The sequence below is a fragment of the Anguilla rostrata genome, chromosome 5, assembly GCF_018555375.3.
Source record: "Anguilla rostrata isolate EN2019 chromosome 5, ASM1855537v3, whole genome shotgun sequence".
NCBI classification, from domain to species: domain Eukaryota; kingdom Metazoa; phylum Chordata; class Actinopteri; order Anguilliformes; family Anguillidae; genus Anguilla; species Anguilla rostrata.
Genome location: NC_057937.1, coordinates 7,036,736 through 7,056,407, shown reverse-complemented (window position 1 = coordinate 7,056,407; position 19,672 = coordinate 7,036,736). Strand labels below are relative to the sequence as shown.

The window sequence follows — 19,672 nt, the reverse complement described above, 5'->3', positions numbered from 1 at the left end:
TGTCAGACCGTGTTCCCCTAGCCTTTTGTCTTCCGCTATCCCACAAGGCCGTGGGGCGGCGGTTGGCCGACGCCAGGCCGAGCCGTCTCCGTGGGCCCCTCACGTCGCCTGTGGGGGCCACTGCAGCTCCGAGATCCCCGCCATGTCAGCCCGGGGTGGCGAGAAGCCCAGGGTTGTTCACGGGGTTGCCTGGCAGCAGCCTCGGTGAAGGAGAGGCTGTGTACTGGCAGGGGAAGGCTCGCACACCGGCCTGCTTCCCCATTCACCGCGTATGAGCGGCCAGCGGCAGGGGGCTGTGAGCAAGAGGGCTCCAAGCAGATGAGAAGTGCATGTTTGGGCCAAGCCCAGAGGGTGTTATTTCTGCACCTAGAGAAGTAGTGTAGTCCCTGCACACGCACACACACACACACACATGCACACACACACACACACACACACACACACACACACACGCACACACGCGCACACACACACATGCACACACACACACACACACACGCACACACGCGCACACACACACATGCACACACAGTCTCTTTCATTGAACCTCCATCGCAGTCATAGTCGAAGTTGTGAGAAAATAATGACCGGAGCGCAAGGACGGGAGCAGAGACGGCAGCCGCAGCCTCTGCTCTGAACTGTGACATGCATTACGACAGCCTGTTCATTACCGCAACCTCCCGGCCTCTCTTTCACACACTGACACGCACTGACGCACACTGACACGCACTGACACAAGCTCTCCCAAATGAAAGGCCCGGGGGGACATGGCCCTCAGCTCGTCCCGGTGGCGGAGGGAAGAGAGCAGCCCCCGCTGTTGATTGAGACACTGCAAAGGACCTGCCAGAGCCAATCAGAGCAATCAGAGGAAAGGCAGGACAGCCAATCAGAAGAGCAATCAGGTCACTTCACTTCCTGGCGACAGGCCGCTCCGCGGTTCAGGGGAATGGAGCAGGCAGCTATAAAAGTCTCGTTTCACACTGTGTCTGTGTGTCACACATTCCCGAAGCTACTTCACCCCCGCCCCCCCACCACCCCCACCACCAACCCCGTTAGCCCGGCTGCGAGTGCACCAGCGCCGGTGCCAATCTGGACACGTCCCCCTCTGAACAGAATGAGAGGGAGTCGGAAGGCTGGCGTTGTTCACAGGAGAGGCCTGGCAGCGCAGATCAGAGAGAGAGAGGAGAGAGGAGCGAAGACAGCGCTGCTCTCCACTGCTCCCCCGGCGCACACGCCAGACAGGAGTTATACCTGCTGAGCACCGCTGTGATACACTCACCGCATATTCAAACGTCTCACCGCCAAACAAGCAGCGCGGATAATGCCACGGGAAGGCGGTGGCTGTTACCGCACCCGCACCGAGGCAAATAAACAGGCTGTTATGAGGGACGCGCGGGCGAGGGTAAGCAAATACACGAACCGGGCCGCCTCTCTTAATGTGATCATTCTATTAGCGGGAATTTAACGGCACTTAAAGCGGCGCAAAGTTTGCGCAGTTAGGAGGCGAGGTGCGGTTGTGAATTCTGAACTGGAAGTGGAAAAAAAAAAGGGGTAGATGAGTGTTTCGGGAGGAAGGCAGCCTGAGCTCTTTCCACCCAGGCCCAAAGATGCTGTGGTCTGTCTCCGTTCCCGCTCAGCATGATGGGTAATCACCACTACGGGCCCGCCCTCTTATGAGAGGCGACCAATGGTATCGCAGCAAGCTCCCCAGGGCTTTGCCCTCCAAAGTTAACTCTGCCCACAGCACTTCAGCCTTTCCACTTTTAAAGGCCAGGGTTTCATTTCAAAAGGCCACCTCTCATTACGCTTTCACTCCGCGTGGCTCAATTTGCATCGCTAATCGTCGCTAAACGCTCCTCTCCCACAATGCCATTCTGCGCCCGCTCGGCGTTGAGCCGCGGGTTTGCGTTTGGGATGAGCGTCCGCGGCAACCGAGATGCTAAACACACTTCCTCTAAGCCTCCTTTGGATTGGCTGTGTCTGCCGGTTAAGTCACGGCTGGCACGTTCGGTTTCCAAAATTGCAAGCGAGAACGGAGTGGAGAAATTGATTTTTGATTCTTGCTTCAAGCTTGAAATAATTTCTGAAGACTGATGTCCCTGGGTGGAGGCTCTGCTTGGGTTGTTTTGGGATGTGTAGAAGTGTATTTGGTGCATCTTGGGATAGACTGTCCTCCAAAATGATAGGTCCTCAGTACAGGGGGAGCCCGATGCTAATCCTGACTTGGCCAGTTCTGTGTGAGCTCAGCTGGGGGACTGTTGAGCAACCACGCATCTCAGCTAGGGCACTGCAGAGTGACTGCGCAGCTCGGCTGGGGGACTGCAGAGCGACTGCGCAGCTCAGCTGGGGGACTGCAGAGTGACTGCGCAGCTCAGCTGGGGGACTGCAGAGTGACTGTGCAGCTCAGCTGGGGGACTGCAGAGTGACTGCGCAGCTCAGCTGGGGCACTGCAGAGTGACTGCGCAGCTCGGCTGGGGGACTGCAGAGCGACTGCGCAGCTCAGCTGGGGGACTGCAGAGTGACTGCGCAGCTCAGCTGGGGGACTGCAGAGCAACTGCGCAGCTCAGCTGGGGGACTGCAGAGTGACTGCGCAGCTCAGCTGGGGGACTGCAGAGCGACTGCGCAGCTCAGCTAGGGCACTGCAGAGTGACTGCGCAGCTCAGCTGGGGGACTGCAGAGCGACTGCGCAGCTCAGCTGGGGCACTGCAGAGTGACTGCGCAGCTCAGCTAGGGCACTGCAGAGTGACTGCGCAGCTCAGCTGGGGGACTGCAGAGCGACTGCGCAGCTCAGCTGGGGCACTGCAGAGTGACTGCGCAGCTCAGCTAGGGCACTGCAGAGTGACTGCGCAGCTCAGCTGGGGGACTGCAGAGCGACTGCGCAGCTCATCTGCCTGGTGACTATGCAGCTGAGGGCTGTGTATGCGATGGGGCAACCCGAGCCGGCCTCACAGGTAAATCATCGCAGGTGGATTTTTTTCTGCTTGCGTGCAGCCTCAGCACCCCAGACTGAGAGCGCCTCGAAAGCATCGCCGCGGGTCACGTGACGCTCGAGTCTCCGGCTCTTATGACATCACCACGGCCTCTCTCGCTCGGAAGCGGAGCGTCGGGGCGGCCGTTGAGAAACAGGAAGGAAGCGGCTCGCGTTCGCAGCGCTTACGCTGCACAGCTGTGGGGCTCTGCAGCGGCGGCGCTGGCTTTCGCACGCCGGGCTCGCGGCGGCTCGGATATTTTCGCGCGGCTCCGTTTCGACGGGGCGTCACGTCCCCGCTCCTCCCCGGCCTGGCAGCTGCGAAGCGGGGGCCTATATTTAGAGCGCGGCGCCTGGAAGTGTGACCCGGCGCCAGCGTCTCTTAATGAGTCTGACGCGCACACGCAAAACACGCCGCACGCCGCCGCGTCTACCTGCCGCACCAGAGGCCTGGGACCAGCAGGGGGCGCCGGTGCCCTCACGCACACGTGCACATTAAACATGAAGTATCTCGAATTATTTAAAACAGCAGATATACATTTACGTGCATACGTTACATATACATTTACGTGCATAAAAAGATTTTGTCATACATATGCTTTTCGCGTCCTAATGATAGCCTCTGTTCACCCCGAGGAATACTTGTGGAGGTTGGCACAGAGGTCTTTATGATCACAGAGCCTGCCCTACGGCTGTGTGTTTTGGGGGAGGGGGGGAGGGGGGGTGAGGGGGTTAGGGTGGTGGTAGTAAATACCACACTGGTACGTTTTGTCTTGTTTCAGCTGTGTTGGTGTGTGTTCCAGCCTATTGTGCAGTGTCAAAATGAAATACAGGGACCGCTCAGTCAGCAAGACTTAACTGTAACTACACTAAACTAAAGAAGAAAAATATATATATTCATGCATGACTCTGTAAAAATATTTTCCAAGTGCATTTTAATATGTTAAGTGCATTTACCCCATAACCATTTAGGACTGAATTAGGCAGATATCTAATTCTTATTTACGTCCTTGAAGAGGCACTAAATTTCGAGGCAGCGTGCAGAAAGCACTCCTAATGATTCTCTGCCGTAAAGACCCGGGAGAGAAGCCCAGAGAAGCGTCTCCTCCATCCGCTGATGCTGGGCCGCTCTAGACCAACACCGACCGGCACAACCCCGTTTAAGGTCAACGCTGCTTCACAACTGCACATTAGAGTCGGCAAAATTACGAAACGAACCAAAGTCGCCCATTCGGAACATTGATACAATAGGAATATAATAGGAGGCCGAGGGCGGGGCAATGCAGGGGCAGGTGGGGCGTGGCTGGGTGGTGTTCATTGATTGGCTCTAAATGCAGGGGACGTACCTCACTAGCTGGGCCTTTTCATCTGTGAAAGAGAAGTGGTGACCTTTAAAGGCCAGTCCTAAATTAAAAGCTTAATTAGAAGCATGCAGTGGAAAGTGGAATGAGAAGATGGTGGCACAGGTAGGAACTGACAATGCTGAAAATGTAGGAAAAGTTTATAAAAATTTGACAATTAATGCAGAGATTGATGTACTCCACTTGCTCTGCATTGATGATTAAAAAAACCTCTTAGCCAAGCATAAACTTGACACATCAGATTGACACATTCAGCAAATAGTACTTTACTTTAGATTACGCTAGTCGTTAATTAGTCCTGACCTCAGTTACTCCAGTCTCTAGAGACTGAGGAAAGAGAAGACACGGCATATGAGATTGTTTCCTGAAGTACGATTGGCTCTAGCAAGGTTCTGCTAGGGTTAAATTATGGGTCAGTGGTTTAGCCAAGTTGAATCACTGCTTCCAGCCGAAGCCTGACCTACAGGAGATCATATTTATCAGAAGGCTTGCCCACTGTTTTCTTATAAAAGTACTTCCTTGGACTTTCTGGGCAGACTGTCACATCAGTGTGTCAATCTGGTCACGCTTAAAGTGCCGTAAGGTTACCGATCTGACAAGCGAGGTCAGTGATCAATTACAGCACTTCAGCATTGTTTAATAAGTGATGGATTATAAGTAAACACAGCATTAAAGCCAGCTTGTTGGCCTGAGGGCTCAACCATCAACCACAATCGACGGGCCTCGGATGACTGATGTGTGGCTCTGTGTTTGCGGTGTCTCGGGCACTGCGTTTGGGTGTCTGTAGCTCTGTGTTTGGGTGTCTGTGGTTATGTGTTTGGGTGTCTACAGCTCTGTGTTTGGGTGTCTGTGACTCTGTGTCTGTAGCTCTGTGTTTGGGTGTCTGTGACTCTGTGTCTGTAGCTCTGTGTTTGGGTGTCTGTGGTTATGTGTTTGGGTGTCTGTAGCTCTGTGTTTGGGTGTCTGTGACTCTGTGTCTGTAGCTCTGTGTTTGGGTGTCTGTAACTCTGTGTCTGTAGCTCTGTGTTCGGGTGTCTGTGACTCTGTGTCTGTAGCTCTGTGTTTGGGTGTCTGTAGCTCTGTGTTTGGGTGTCTGTAACTCTGTGTTCGGGTGTCTGTGGCTCAGTGTTCGGGTGTCTGTGGCTCAGTGTTTGGGTGAGTGTGGTTCTGTGTTTGGGTGTCTGTAGCTCTGTGTTTGGGTGTCTGTGACTCTGTGTCTGTAGCTCTGTGTTTGGGTGTCTGTAGCTCTGTGTTTGGGTGTCTATGACTCTGTGTCTGTAGCTCTGTGTTTGGGTGTCTGTAGCTCTGTGTTTGGGTGTCTGTGACTCTGTGCCTGTAGCTCTGTGTTTGGGTGTCTGTAACTCTGTGTCTGTAGCTCTGTGTTTGGGTGTCTGTGACTCTGTGTCTGTAGCTCTGTGTTTGGGTGAGTGTGGTTCTGTGTTTGGGTGTCTGTGGCTCTGTGTCTGTAGCTCTGTGTTTGGGTGTCTGTAGCTCTGTGTTTGGGTGTCTGTGACTCTGTGCCTGTAGCTCTGTGTTTGGGTGTCTGTGACTCTGTGCCTGTAGCTCTGTGTTTGGGTGTCTGTGACTCTGTGCCTGTAGCTCTGCGTTTGGGTGTCAGTGATGAGGTCACGGCCGGAGCTGCAGTCAGACTGATGCAGGCTCGAGCGCGTGTGGAGGGGCCCCCGCCAGCCTCCGCAGGAGGGGCCATAAATCCGCCCGATCAATCGGCCCCCCGGAGCTGTTTTTCAGTTTCATTGTCAAGTGCTCCTCTCCGCCGTTTGCTCCTGAGAAATGAGTTTGCCGTGCAGACGCTGAAGTGCAGGGGGGTGGGGGGGATTGGGGGGTTGTATGGGTTTCGGGGGGTAGGGGTGGGAGACATACAAGAAGAGATATCGCAGGCTCACCTGACAGTCAGCAGTAATTGCTTCCCGACCCCCCGTCATATTTTACGGTCGTGAGAACGGAGAGGGGCGCGCCTGCTCATAATTTTTTTAAGCAGTGCCAGTGCAAAAAATAAATAAATAAATAAATAAATAAATAAAAAAATAAAAAATCTCGCCAATGCTCCCGTATGAGTGTAGCAACTAGAGGAGAACACAGGCTGCTTTATGGCCGCAAGATAAGGGCAAGACAAAGTGTGTGACATCAAGGTGACTCCCAGCCATATGCACTTAGTCTGACAAATTTCCCCCCCCCACACCACGGCATTTTTCTCCATATTTACTGAGGCGTTCCCCTGGCATGGACAGGGTCACATACCTGTGAAGGCTGACATAAATCCTGGGTGCCAATATGTAATTATCAAAATATTTATATGATAATCCATCTTAAATCATAATGTTATATACCTGCTACCTTCTGCATTTTTTTGTAGAATCAGCAGCATACCTCATAACTTATGAACCATGGCAGCATGAAGAACAAGCACATTATTGCACGGCAGCCTGCTCCGACTACCTCTGCTTTGAATATCTAAAACTTTGGAGCGAGGTCCATCTTAAATCATACAATTATGCACCAACTATGTGTTCATGTTTTATGTTTTCGGAAGTTGAAGTGATCAATTACAGCAGTATGTGCACTGTGTGTGTGTGTGTTTGTGTGTGTGTGTGTGGAATGACCAGCTGTGATATCTGTTGTGATTAACAGCATGCTGATATGATGCATACGGGCAATCAAAGGAAAATTAGACTCATTTTAATAATGTTCCTAAACTCCTTCATTACAAGTCTGGATAGAATTGATCAATTCAAATGACCAACATAAGCGACAGAAAGAGATCATTATTATGATATTATAATGTCTATTATCATTATTATGATATAATAATAAGAAGTTCATCTTTGGAAATGCTACAACCAAGTAAACTAATAAACAGACAAATACGCTTCCACAGATGATTCAGACGCTGCCAAAGCCCTCTCTATTGTTCAGTGTTCTTAAATGGCACTTTCTATTGTATCCACCCACAGGAAACCCCCTAAACGAGCTCTGGGAGCTGTTAGCAGCGCGGTACGGGCATTTCACAGGTGGAGCACCGCGGTGAGTGCAGCGTGTCCTTTTGGGGGAGTTTTAGATCAAGACCACGGGAGGAACAGAACCCTGGGAAGGCGGCACTGTTTGGTGTACGGTGGGCCTGAAGCTGCTAATGAGAACAGTTATTCTGTACCAGGCAGAAAGGGCCAATGGAGGAGGGCTGCATTAGGAGCACTGCATTGGGATAACTGCATTGTGGGGACTGCATTCGCAGCATTGCATTGTGGGTACTGTATTAGGAACACTGCATTGGGAGCACTGCATTGTGGGTACTGCATTGACAGCATTTCATTAGAAGCACTGCACTGTGAGGTTAGATGCACTGCATTGTGGGTACTGCATTAGGAGCACTGCATTGTGGGTGCTGCATTGACAGCATTGCCTTAGAAGCACTGCACTGTGAGGTTAGATGCACTGCATTGTTGGTACTGCATTAGGAGCACTGCATTGTGGGTACTGCATTGACAGCATTTCATTAGAAGCACTGCACTGTGAGGTTAGATGCACTGCATTGTGGGTACTGCATTAGGAGCACTGCACTGTGAGGTTAGATGCACTGCATTGTGGGTACTGCATTAGGAGCACTGCATTGTGGGTGCTGCATTGGCAGCACTGCATTAAAAGCATGGCGCAATCACACACAGTGAGGCAGAGGGGCGAGCAGCTCTGTCCTCAAATGCCTTGAGAGATTTGTGCTTTGTGAAGTGCGGGGAAAAAAATGCATGAATAAGCGCAGCGGGCGCAGTCGCATGCATTTAAGAATTGGCCTTGCGAAAGCTGACTCACTGTGATCTTGGCACGTCTGCGTAAATGTATTCAGCAGCACGCCTTTATTTCCAGCTCAGATTATATACATGCGCCAAATGACAAATGCGAGGAAAGCTCGAGGTGATTTTTCAAAGAGCAGCCACGAGTTCCGTTTGAAGTCCCTGGTTCCTTGCGCATTAAATTAATTAGGCCGGGCCTGGTACTGTACAGTACGCAGCGTGAGGCGATATCCAAGGAGAAAGCAGCTTGGGAGGAGACAGAAATCCCCATGCTTGTAAACATTGGCCAGTCTGCGGGAAACTTGGCCGGGGGATGCGATATCAAAGTCACATAACGTCTCACTTTGAGCTCGGCCCTTCACTTCAAAATGGCTTCTAACGACTCGTAATTATGCTTCAGTAAATACAAAAGACATTAAAGTCCCCGGCAAGTCATTGTTCAGGTAATTAAAGGGGTCTCAGGTTCACTCAATACTTTCACAGGCAGAGACGTAAATCAAAGCAATTGAAGTAAAAAAAAAAAAGAAAAAAAAAGTCTTTCAGTAGATCATTAAAAGTAGAACATTAAAAGATTCAATAGAACATTAAAAGAAACTACCGATGACCTAAATACTGCAGTTACTATGAATAAACAAACAAACAAACAACAAACAAATAAATAAATAAATAAATAAATAAAAAATCTGCTATTTTTGTTGCAGTGCGTCAGCAGTCATTAAAACTGTTCTAAGCGCATCTAATTAATGCCTTTTTCTGAACTTCAGATCTCCATGTGAGTGCCTTGATTTTCTTCTCCATCAGCATATTGTCTCCCCTGTGTTCAGTGGAAAATAATAATTATTACTGCAGAGCATGCTCTCTTCATCTCTCCTCACGCATCTTCTGTGTATTAATAGAAGATGTACTGTACCTGTCCCTCCAATAAAACTCCCATTAATGGAGAAAGTATTAAGAGTGAGGGCTTTCTCTCTTTCACTTGGACATGTTCTTTAATTGCATGACAGGAGAACAGGTATTGCTTATGTCTTAAGGAGCCCACCCTCACCCCCCCCCCCCCCCTTCAAGGAAGGTTTCTACTATGTAGCTTTAGCACTGTCTATTTACAGTACAGTTCAAAGGTCAGAAAAAAAAAAAACTTACTTGTCACTGAATGTAAAATAATTTATTCAGGTCTGCCCAACCCTCTTCCTGAAGATCTACCATCCTGTAGGTTTTCATTTCAACCTTAATTTGGCACACTTGATTCTGCTAATTAGCAGCTCAATGAGATCATTAGCCGTTGAATGAAGTGGGATGTGTTAGGGTTGAGGTTAAAATCAACAGGACAGTAGATCTCCAGAAACAGGGCTGGGCGGCCTTGCATTAATTGGTCAGCGTAACGTATGAATTTGGTTCTTTAAGACTGAAGTACAAAATATTGAAATGTTAACAGTGGCACTTAAGTGTGGAAGATTCTGGAAACAATAATAATAATAATATGCTAAAGAGGACGGATTCTAAGTAAATTAAGTTACAAAGCATATCAGTGCTATAAAGTCATTTTGAAGTGGAGAATTACTATGGTATACTCGTTAAGTGCCCCTATAGACCAGATAATTTGATTATGTTGTTATGCAAACAGTGCTCATGTTTTCGACTGAATTACAATGTGACTGCTTCTCATTATTTTGAATGATGGAGAATTTAATTTTATCGTTGTGCAAACTGCTCATGTTTTCTATGGAAGTACAACGTGACAAATTCTCCTCATTATTTGTAAAGATGGAGAAAACTGTTTTTTTTTAGGGACTGTCACTACGTCTACTTACCATGAACAGTTGGAGGAATTAACGTATTTGACACCTCATCTGACTCCCACGCAACACATCAATCCCCTTATTCTCACGACTGCTTTTAATTCTGCAAAACACAAAATTAACAATGGTTTGATAAAAGGCAGAAATCTTTCACAGCACTTGTGTCCCTGCTGTGGCAGTTTCCCTCATAAAACTCATGGTTGTTTTCAAACTCCAGGAAGGCGTCACTAAACTATAGCCTTACAACTTCTCCAGGTAAAGAAATTGAACTTGTTACCACCTACAAATATCTGGCAATTTTGATTGATGATCGCCTGTGTTTCTCGACAAGATCTGTAGCTGTTGAATGAGGTGCTCTTTGTTGTTGTGCTTTGTTGAAGTGAAAATCTGCAGGGCAGTAGATCTCCAGAAACAGAGTTGGGCAGCCTTGGTCAGCTTAATGTATAAAGAGTTTAAAATTCTGGGCTTGGTCACTCTCAGTGAATTTAAAACTTTTGTAAAGATACTATTGGATGTTGCAAATATTTTTAGATGTAATTTGATTTTGCTTTTTGAACTTGACTGTATTTTTTTCATGTTTTTGATTGTTCTTGTTCTTTTTGTGTGCTTTTATGTTGTATCGTCTAAAACTAAATCTGTTACCTTTGGCCATGGCTCTCTCGTAAAAGAGATTTTAATCTCAGTGGGACTAACCTGATAAAATAAAGGATTTCAGTCAATATCATGCAACATGTTCACTGTCACTCCTTCAAAATTGGCTTGCTTCACAGAACACTCAGAAACATGGTGGTTTGTAACAGATGCACTTGTAGCTGTATTCTTTATGTAGAATGCAAATACACGTCCAAAGACTCACGTATGAGGAAATAAGCACAGTATTCATCACAATTAATTTCTTGGATGTGTCCCAAAACACCAGAGAGGACCACAGAAACGGACATTCCCAACAGACCTTGCTTCGAAGCTCCTTCAAATTCAATTTTTTAAATCCTATAGAACGTGCGACTATTTAGGAATGGCTTCTCCTTGTTTACACACCTTAATTTAACCGATGCTAATTTAGAGGGGCGACATAGCTCAGGAGGTAAGACCGATTGTCTGGCAGTCGGAGGGTTGCCAGTTCAAACCCCGCCCTGGGTGTGTCGAAGTGTCCTTGAGCAAGACACCTAACCCCTAACCCCTAACCCATAACTGCTCTGGCGAATGAGAGGCATCAATTGTAAAGTGCTTTGGATAAAAGCGCTATATAAATGCAGTCCATTTACCATTAATTTGAAATGGGTAACACGAGAAACAGGCAACCTTCCTGCTGATTTTATATGCAGGAACGAGAGAAAGTAAAACAGCAACAGCATATAAGCGTATATCACGTCCGATTTATCCATCACAATGCTCCCTTTTACATTTTATCAAATTGGCGCATGGGTGTCTAACTTCAACTGAGTTTTTTTAAATAGATGAATTAATGAGACAATTAATTAGAAACGGCAATCAAACCCTGGCCGTGGTGCTCACGGGGAAGCAATCTCCAGCGATTCTTTTATCGTCAAAACAACGGTTGGCGAATAGCCAATGGTGAGCTGCCTTTCAGAGTTCCTCAGTCAAGGAAGAGTCATAAACGGGGAGAATGACAGCACACCGCTCCTGTATTAATTACCCTGGATAATTATAGACAAAGGAAAGAACAAAATTAACTCTGCTCCGTTTGATATGGAACATTATTTTTAATTGGGCTTCTGTTGGTAGTGGTGTTGCCGGTGCGAATTGGGGGGGGGGGACTTAGAGGGGGTCTGTTGGGGCTTGTCTGTCTTTATTGATAGTTGAACTCAAAATTAGGACAGGTGAAGAAGGAGCTGGGTAATGTAACCCCTGAGACAGAGAGCAGCACTGCTCAAATTAATCTAAGTCCTATTTCCCATTACAGCTGAAAGCTGCTCACGGAACACTGCAACCCCTTCGTTCTAGAACCTTCTCGTCAGGCCGTTTGGAAGGCGGGAATCCAGTTCTTCTGGAACCTTCCTGTCAGGGTGCTTCAAGGGTGAGACGCCAGTCCTTCTGGAACCTTCTCACGGGCAGCGCAGGACTCAGAAGCACGGGACAATATCCCACATTGTCCTGGAGGTATGCTTTACTCCTGGGCCTCAAACCCTAAGGATACTGTGGCTCCATTCAGCTCCAGCTGCAAATGCAGTCCTCCCTCCTCATTCTACGTAATTATGTGCATCTATCACAGCTCAGTGTCCACTCCCTTGGGTTCACTGCTGTTTTCCGCCAGAATATATTTTAAAGCACAATTTACTTAAAATTTTTAGCTTTGGTTGTTACAGTAGTAGGCTTCTGCAGTGACATTTCCCACTCTTTTCCCTGCACTGAAACGCAAGCATTTATCATTCCTATGGGATATATCCAGTGTTATTAGATTTTGTTTTGTTTTAATGTGCTTTGTTTCACACAGCGAGGCATCTTTGTATCTCAAATAAAACGCGACCAAACGATCATGAATATAAAATGCAAATACAACAGGAAAGTATGATGAAAAACAGAAAAAGTGCCATCACGTTTTGTATGAGTAATGACACAGAGTCCACAGGCATCTGGAATTCTACAGAAATCTGTAAGGAGAAGGCAAGTCACTCTCACTCAGCTGATGCTCGTAGAAAAGAGAAAGTCCCTGGACAGCTTCCAGAATATCCATAAATGTGCGATTGCATTCGGAACCGGTGACTGAGCGGACCGTGACGAATGGATCATGTCACTATCACGCTCCTCAAACTATTTGGCCACAGACAGATTTTTTTTTTCTGGTAACAGGACAGATGTGAGAGGAGTTTAAACGCTAAGGGACACCATCTGTCAACAAGACGAAGCACTGGAGCAGGGTTCCGTCATCAACTCAAACTAATCCTCAACTGTCAAGTTCCTGCAACAGCAGGGCATGGTGATCACAGTGATAAGTGTTCAAGCACACAGCTTCCCGGGCAATCATCTAATCTAAGGCCTGGTTTGACCTGTCGATCTGTAGTAGTAGGGTAGCGTAGTGTAGTATAATGGGCAAGGAACTGGTGTTGTAACCTAAAGGTTCGATTCCCGGGTGGGGCACTGCCGTTGTACCCTTGAACAAGGTACTTAACCTGCATTGCTTCAGTATATATCTAGCTGTATAAATGGATGCAGATGCTATGTAAAAAAATAGTGTAAGTCGCTCTGGATATGAGTGTCTGCTAAATGCATGCGATGTAATGTACAGTAACATAATGTAGTACTGCGTGTGGCCTGTAGGGCTGGAATGAGGCTCTAAGCCTGGGGTGTCAAGCTTTAGTCCCGATGGGCTGCAGTGTCAGCAGGTATTTGTGGTTTCCTTTCAGTCAGTACCCAATTAAGGTCTTGAGAACAAGGAGTGTGGAATCTTTAGCTGCAGCCCTCTAGGTCTGGAGTTTGACACCCCTGCTCTAAGCCAAGCATTCCATTTTGTGAGGCTGCTGGGAAACTGAGTTTGGTTAACGGAGGAGACACAGGTGTGGCGCAAGAGCATTCCGGTATTCCTCTAATGTGCAGGCATAGACCAGCAAATCAGAAAATTGAGGTCTAAATTAACACATCTGTACCGAGTGGAAATTATGTTTGCACAAGCTGACAGTTATGAGGCATCATTACTGATTGATTTTCCTTCTCAGACCTGCTCAAAATCCTGAAGCAGGTTCAGCCAATAAAGTCCACAGGGCACATTATCATCAAAACGGCTCCTAGAACTGCATTCCGCACGAAGTGATTTCAGACATCCAGCAAGGAATGTTTGAAGATTAGAATTTTCTCACATGCTTCTGGTTAAGAACAGTCTTATGGAGGATATAAGGGTAAATATTTGGAGTGCATGGGGAGGATTTGGAGTATTTAAGCCCAGTCTAGCACACCAACAGACTCCGCACGGCGTGTTGGTTCTCACCTCCACCCCATCGGGGTAAACACTCAGTGAACTGATGTGGTGTGTGTGCTATGAATCATCCCCACATCACCCTCTCTTTCTCTCTCTCTCTCTTCCACCCCTCTCTCTATCTCTCACTCTCACTTCTCTCTCTCTCTTCCTCCCCTCTCTCTCTCTCTCTCTCTCACCCCCCCCTCTCTCACTCTCTCTCTTTCCATCTATCTCTCTCTCTTTCTCTCTCTCTTTCTCAGGTAATGAATCTGAAGGAAGGCCTTTTGTAGGCCGCGGGGTGAAGCAGGTGCTGCTATTTTTGGATTCTGACGCGCTGACGACGCCGTATTGTTGGATGAGTGGCAGTTTGGGGAAGAATAAAAAACTGATAAAATTAAGAACAATGCAGTTATTCTGGCTCTAAAATTGCAGGGTGGTCAGGAACAGGGCCATGCACAGGGCCAAGGATCCTATAATTTCATGCTTTGGGTGCCTAATGGAGTAATTAGTATCTGCGCTGACATATTAATCCCTCCAAAGAGGGACTAATGACCCCATGAAATTGAGGGTCATTAAGTGTTTAAATGCAGGTATGCGTGTGTGTGTGGGGGTGGGAAGGAAGAGTATTCCATCCATTAGCGAGGAATGGATCATTCTGTTGGGTAAAAGAAAGGGAGCGGAGGATTACTCAACGGGGGAGTTCGTGCCGTCTCAGAGAGGCGAGGGCATTAAGCTGCCACTCCACACCGGAGTGGAAAATGGATATGACCACGGAAAGACTTCAGTTACACATTTTTATCCATTTATCAGTCTGCGAAAAAACAAGTTTCATGCTTCATGCATTTACTTATAAGCCAGCTAAGAACACATTTAGATTTAATGCAGGCCAAAAGTATGGACCGGTGAGGAGGGCATTGCTTGTCCCGGGTGAACTGGCTCCTTTGCGCTTGCCATGGTCAGGTTTTCAGTGCTTACCCTGTCGGTGGTACAGGAAGATTCTTTGCTAGCGCAGCCCGTTAGCGTGCTTCTCCCTGGAAAACGCTCTTGAGCGAAGACTTCGCCCTCTCCTGCAATCCACGGAACTGCAATTTGCCGGGAACATTACCACGCAACATTAACCACATATTGAAAAGCCGCGTGCGACCTTACACGCAATTTTCAGCCACTTTTATGCTGACAAACTGTTGTCTAAACAAGCGCAGTCATCGGTGAAAACATCTTTTCCCTTACAACCAGGGCCTGTTTTCAGCGTTCAGCTTTGTAACGTGGCGTTCAGTTGCAATCTGCAGCATGTATCTACAGCATATCCATAATAATGCAGTATAATGTGGTGACTGGCATTAAGCAGTGACTAATTAGGTAAAGAGAGATTAATCATAATGGACGAATTCAGGCAGAAATAATAGTGAACTGCACACAAATGCAGGTATAAGTTGTCATTCATCCCTATACCACAATGTCAAGCCCTGAATTCTGGATTAAACTAATCATGTTGTTTATTTACAACATATTTTGTATGTATTTACAGTGAGTTGCATGTTAACTTGGGAAAAAAAAAAAAAGATTTTGAGGCTTTCAAAAATATTTAATTGAGTTTCATTTTAATGCAAGGAATAAATTGGCTATTGCTTTTTCATTGTTTATGTGACTAATTAACAATTTAGATAATAAAATACTAAACAATAAACAAATATACATAATTGTTTTTAGGTTATTTATTAGATTACCTTAATATACTATTTGTGTTACAGTGAAAATTAACTATTACTATTTACTATTTATTTTGCCATCACAAAAAGGAAACAGGTCAAAATATATTCAACATGCAAATTACATTATGTTCTTATAAATAAAAATGTATCATTGGAACACATTATCCTAAAAAAGATTTATAAATCAAATAAATAAATAGCAATTGGCATGAGCACTACTTGGTAAATTGGTGTGTAATTGCACATAATTAGTAACAATTAAAGGGCTAATTTTACTGATTCAGGTACTGCAAGATGATGATTGTTAATGACTGCTCAACAGGTGGCTTTGTGATAAAGCTGTAACTGGCTCCCAGCCACTGGAGAGTGGCTTTAGACACTGTACAGACGGGCTGCCAGACACACAGGACCTTGCTTTTTATGCTTAAAACGCCCAACGCTCTGTGTGGAGCTCAGGAGCGCACGTTCTCTCGTGGAGCCCCAGGTAAGCTCTGTCCAGGTGAGTTCAAATGAAGCAGAGCATCGAGCTGGCAGACAAACTGTGCGAGTCATTCAGTGAGATCCGTTTGATGTGTCTCAGACAGCTCTGTGTGCTCTCTTCATGTCAGAAACACCTTCGCACACCTTCCAAACCAGGATTACGCATATGCATGTGGGTTTGGGGGCTCTCCATAACCACAAAACAACAGCTTTATCACTGCAACATAAGACTGCATGGAATTTAATGAACATTGAAAACGCATGGCATATTTCTTGGCTAACATTCAGCATGCTCATTGTATGTGATTGTAAATCTCAGTATTTGGTCATTTCCTTTCACATGATATATCACATAGCAAATTACCATTCAATATGACATGTGTAATGTATGCCCAATGTTATTGCAGTAGATAGTGGTAATATGTGGCTCTGACTTTTAACAAATAGTTATTAATGCTGTCATATAGAAATGTAACATGCCACAGTTTGGCACAGAAACAAGGACAAAGCAGATGCACAGAGCAATGTGTCACACACAGGCCTGCAAATAATTAAAAATAAAAAATACATAATAAATAAAAACACACACAGGAAGTGCCTCCATTGTTTATTAATCAGAGCGGCGACAACAGCAAAGGACAAATTGCGCCGAAAAACCCAAGAGCCCCTTTCCGAATACATTTAGGTCGAAAAAGCACGGAAAACAGAAACGGAAACAAATCGCTGAAGAGCTGGAGAAACGGCGCGTGTAACCGGTTAAACTCCGGAAAACCCCTCCCGTTCGGGGACCGCGACGATCCCTCATTCATAAAACATAATCGGAAGCCGAGCGGTGAACAGGCCTACGCTATATTTTGATGCTCGCCGGGCTGGAATGAAATCAGATTTTGCCGTGGAGGATATGCACCGCGTGGCGGTGAGACTGACTGTGCCAGCGCCAGAGTGGGGAGAGCGGGAGACTTATTCTAGGGGAACTGAAAAAAAATTTAATAAAAAAAATAGAAGCCAGAACAAGAATATCTCAACGCTGCGAGTGGCTGGAGAGCGGTCCACAGATCCCTGTTCATGTTTTTTTAATCTGCAGTTCATTGCAGGCATGGAAAGGCTCAAGAACCTTCATGAGTCTTGGAGCTGCTTTCTGAAGAGGTGCTTAGGCTTCTGTGTAACTCCGACTGCATGCTCTCTGCTCGCAGCTGTTTTTAACCCTTGGGGTAGTTTTTTTTTTTTTTTCCATTAATAACTATTGGCAGATATTACATTAGCACAGGGAAAAGATAATACCATGCATATAATTACCGTACATATACTGTATACATCCAAATATGAGCCTTCTGCTTAGTGTAGCGTGACTGCCCAATGCAGTGTAGAATGGGATTATCCTCAGTGCAGTGTAGGTTAGCATTCTGCTCAATGCAGTATAGCATAGGATTATCCTCAATGCTGTGTAAGTTAGCATTCTGATCAATGCAGTTTAGCTTAGCACTTTGCTCAGTACAGTGTAGGTTAGCATTCTGCTCAGTGCAGTTTAGCTTAGCATTTTTCTCAGTACAGTGTAGGTTAGCATTCTGCTCAGTGCAGTTTAGCTTAGCATTTTGCTCAGTACAGTGTAGGTTAGCATTCTGCTCAGCGCAGTTTAGCTTAGCATTTTGCTCAATGCAGCGTAGCTTAGCATTCTGCTCATAACAGTGTAGGTTAGCATTCTGCTCAGTGAACTTTAGCTTAGCCTCTGTGCTTAATGTGGTGCAGCATAGCTCAGTGCATCTCTAAGTGGAGAACCGGTAGAACGATGGAGGAGACAGATGGGGAAGCGCGGATCTGAGCTGTGCCTTACTGCTGCAGCATCACAGATACCATCCTCTGGGGGAAACCCCTCGCAAATGTCAGGGTGACATTAAGACGCTGTATGCAGAAACACTAGAGCGGTCAGCCCCCCCTTCCACCCCCCAGAGAAACACTACAACACTCAGCCCCCCTTCCCCCCTCCCCCCAGAAACACTAGAACACTCAGCCACCCCTTTCACCCCCCCCCCCCAAAAATAGAACACTCAGCCCCCCCCCAACCCCACAGAAACACTACAACACTCAGCCCCCCCCCCCCCAGAAACACTAGAACACTCAGCCGCCCCTTTCCCCCCCCAAAAAAAAATAGAACACTCAGCTCCCCCCCCAACCCCACAGAAACACTATAACACTCAGCCCCCCCCCCCAGAAACACTAGAACACTCAGCCGCCCTTTCACCCCCCCCCCCCCAAAAAAAAAGAACACTCAGGCCCCCCCCCAGCCCCTCAGAAACACTACAACACTCAGCCCCCCTTCCTCCCCCCCAGAAACATAGAACCTCAGCCCCCACTTTCACCCCCAAAGGTGTTGCCAGGGAGGACACAGAGGGCATGCAGTTGTCACTCAGACACATAATGAGCACATAACCCTAATGGTTTTTTGGCCCATGAACCGCATGGGTCAGGAAATGGATTAAATTATATAAAACCACCAGAAGATGTGACTGATGTGTGGTTCCAGTGATGTGTAGACTGGTTATCTTCACATGCACGTGAGCTGCACTGAAGGGTCTTTTTTTTAATCAGTGTTAGTGCATTATTGATATACATACTCTATACATAATGCATACTTTCTGTTGTTTGTAACTTAATCCCTCTCTGGTTCATAATACTTCTCAGACCTGTGGATATCAGATTCTTTCATTTGAATTTTCAACTGGACCTGGATCACACCCCCACCCCAACCACACCTGCATTTATGAGACAAAAAATCTGGAATTAATTTCCGTATTGATGAGGGATTTACATGAATGCAGTAAATGTACGCGAGCGGAGCGGAAGTGAAACGGAATTCATCTTGTTGAGATTTAAATTATTCATTTATTTATTTTTTAGCCCCTGGACAGACTTTGACAGGTTTCATCTGGATTCCTGCAGAATAAATAAGCCTCTCTGTGGCCTGATACGGAAACCTGGACTGCATCAGTGGGGAATGCAGGGTTATGAACTACACCGCCCAGAGGGGGGCGCCCTTTAGCTCAGATTACAATATTCAAATGCACACCGGCAACCCCTGGCTGGTCAGTCGTGATGTTTTTGCTGCTCCTCTGTAGAAGCGCCTTCCTCTGCCTCATGTCTGTGTGAGCTCGCCGTGTCAGCTGTGACATCAGAGGAAGTGATGGTGACATCATGCATTTTTGAGGAGACCCCATGTCTTTCTGCTCTCTCCCAGAACGGCAACAGCGAGCCGTGTGAGCATACATATTGTTTTTCTTCATTTTTCTTTCTCCAAATTGAGAGAAAAAGAAGGGAAATTAATGGAAAATATGTATTTCTAGACTGCCATCTGTACTGTAAGATACTAGCTCCTGACTGGCGGTGGTTATGAGGTATTTTCTGGTTTCCATTATGGTTGGTGCAGATTTGAATCACTGTTGATCCGAGCAAGGCTTCAGGCATTAGAGGTTCATAAAGTCTTTGTCCCATTACTACCTCAAGCTATTAGTCTGAGTACTGTATGTCATCTCAATGGTGCAATAATTTATACTTACAATTAAATATTCAAAAGCCCAAACATGCGCAAATAGCATACCGTATTATGTGCAAATTGCAGCTGCAACATTTTCATAGATTTCGATA

At 46.6% G+C, this 19,672-nt stretch overlaps 2 long non-coding RNA genes across 2 annotated transcripts; both read left to right on the top strand.

Annotated features, from left to right (window-relative positions):
* Positions 1-13,627: 13,627 nt before the first annotated feature.
* On the top strand, positions 13,628-15,207 carry LOC135256079 (uncharacterized). Its single transcript, XR_010330365.1, has 2 exons — positions 13,628-13,782; positions 14,102-15,207. It is a non-coding gene; the product is annotated as an uncharacterized LOC135256079 (long non-coding RNA).
* A 677-nt stretch (positions 15,208-15,884) lies between these two features.
* On the top strand, positions 15,885-19,405 carry LOC135256078 (uncharacterized). Its single transcript, XR_010330364.1, has 2 exons — positions 15,885-16,052; positions 18,929-19,405. It is a non-coding gene; the product is annotated as an uncharacterized LOC135256078 (long non-coding RNA).
* The last annotated feature ends 267 nt before the right edge of the window (positions 19,406-19,672 follow it).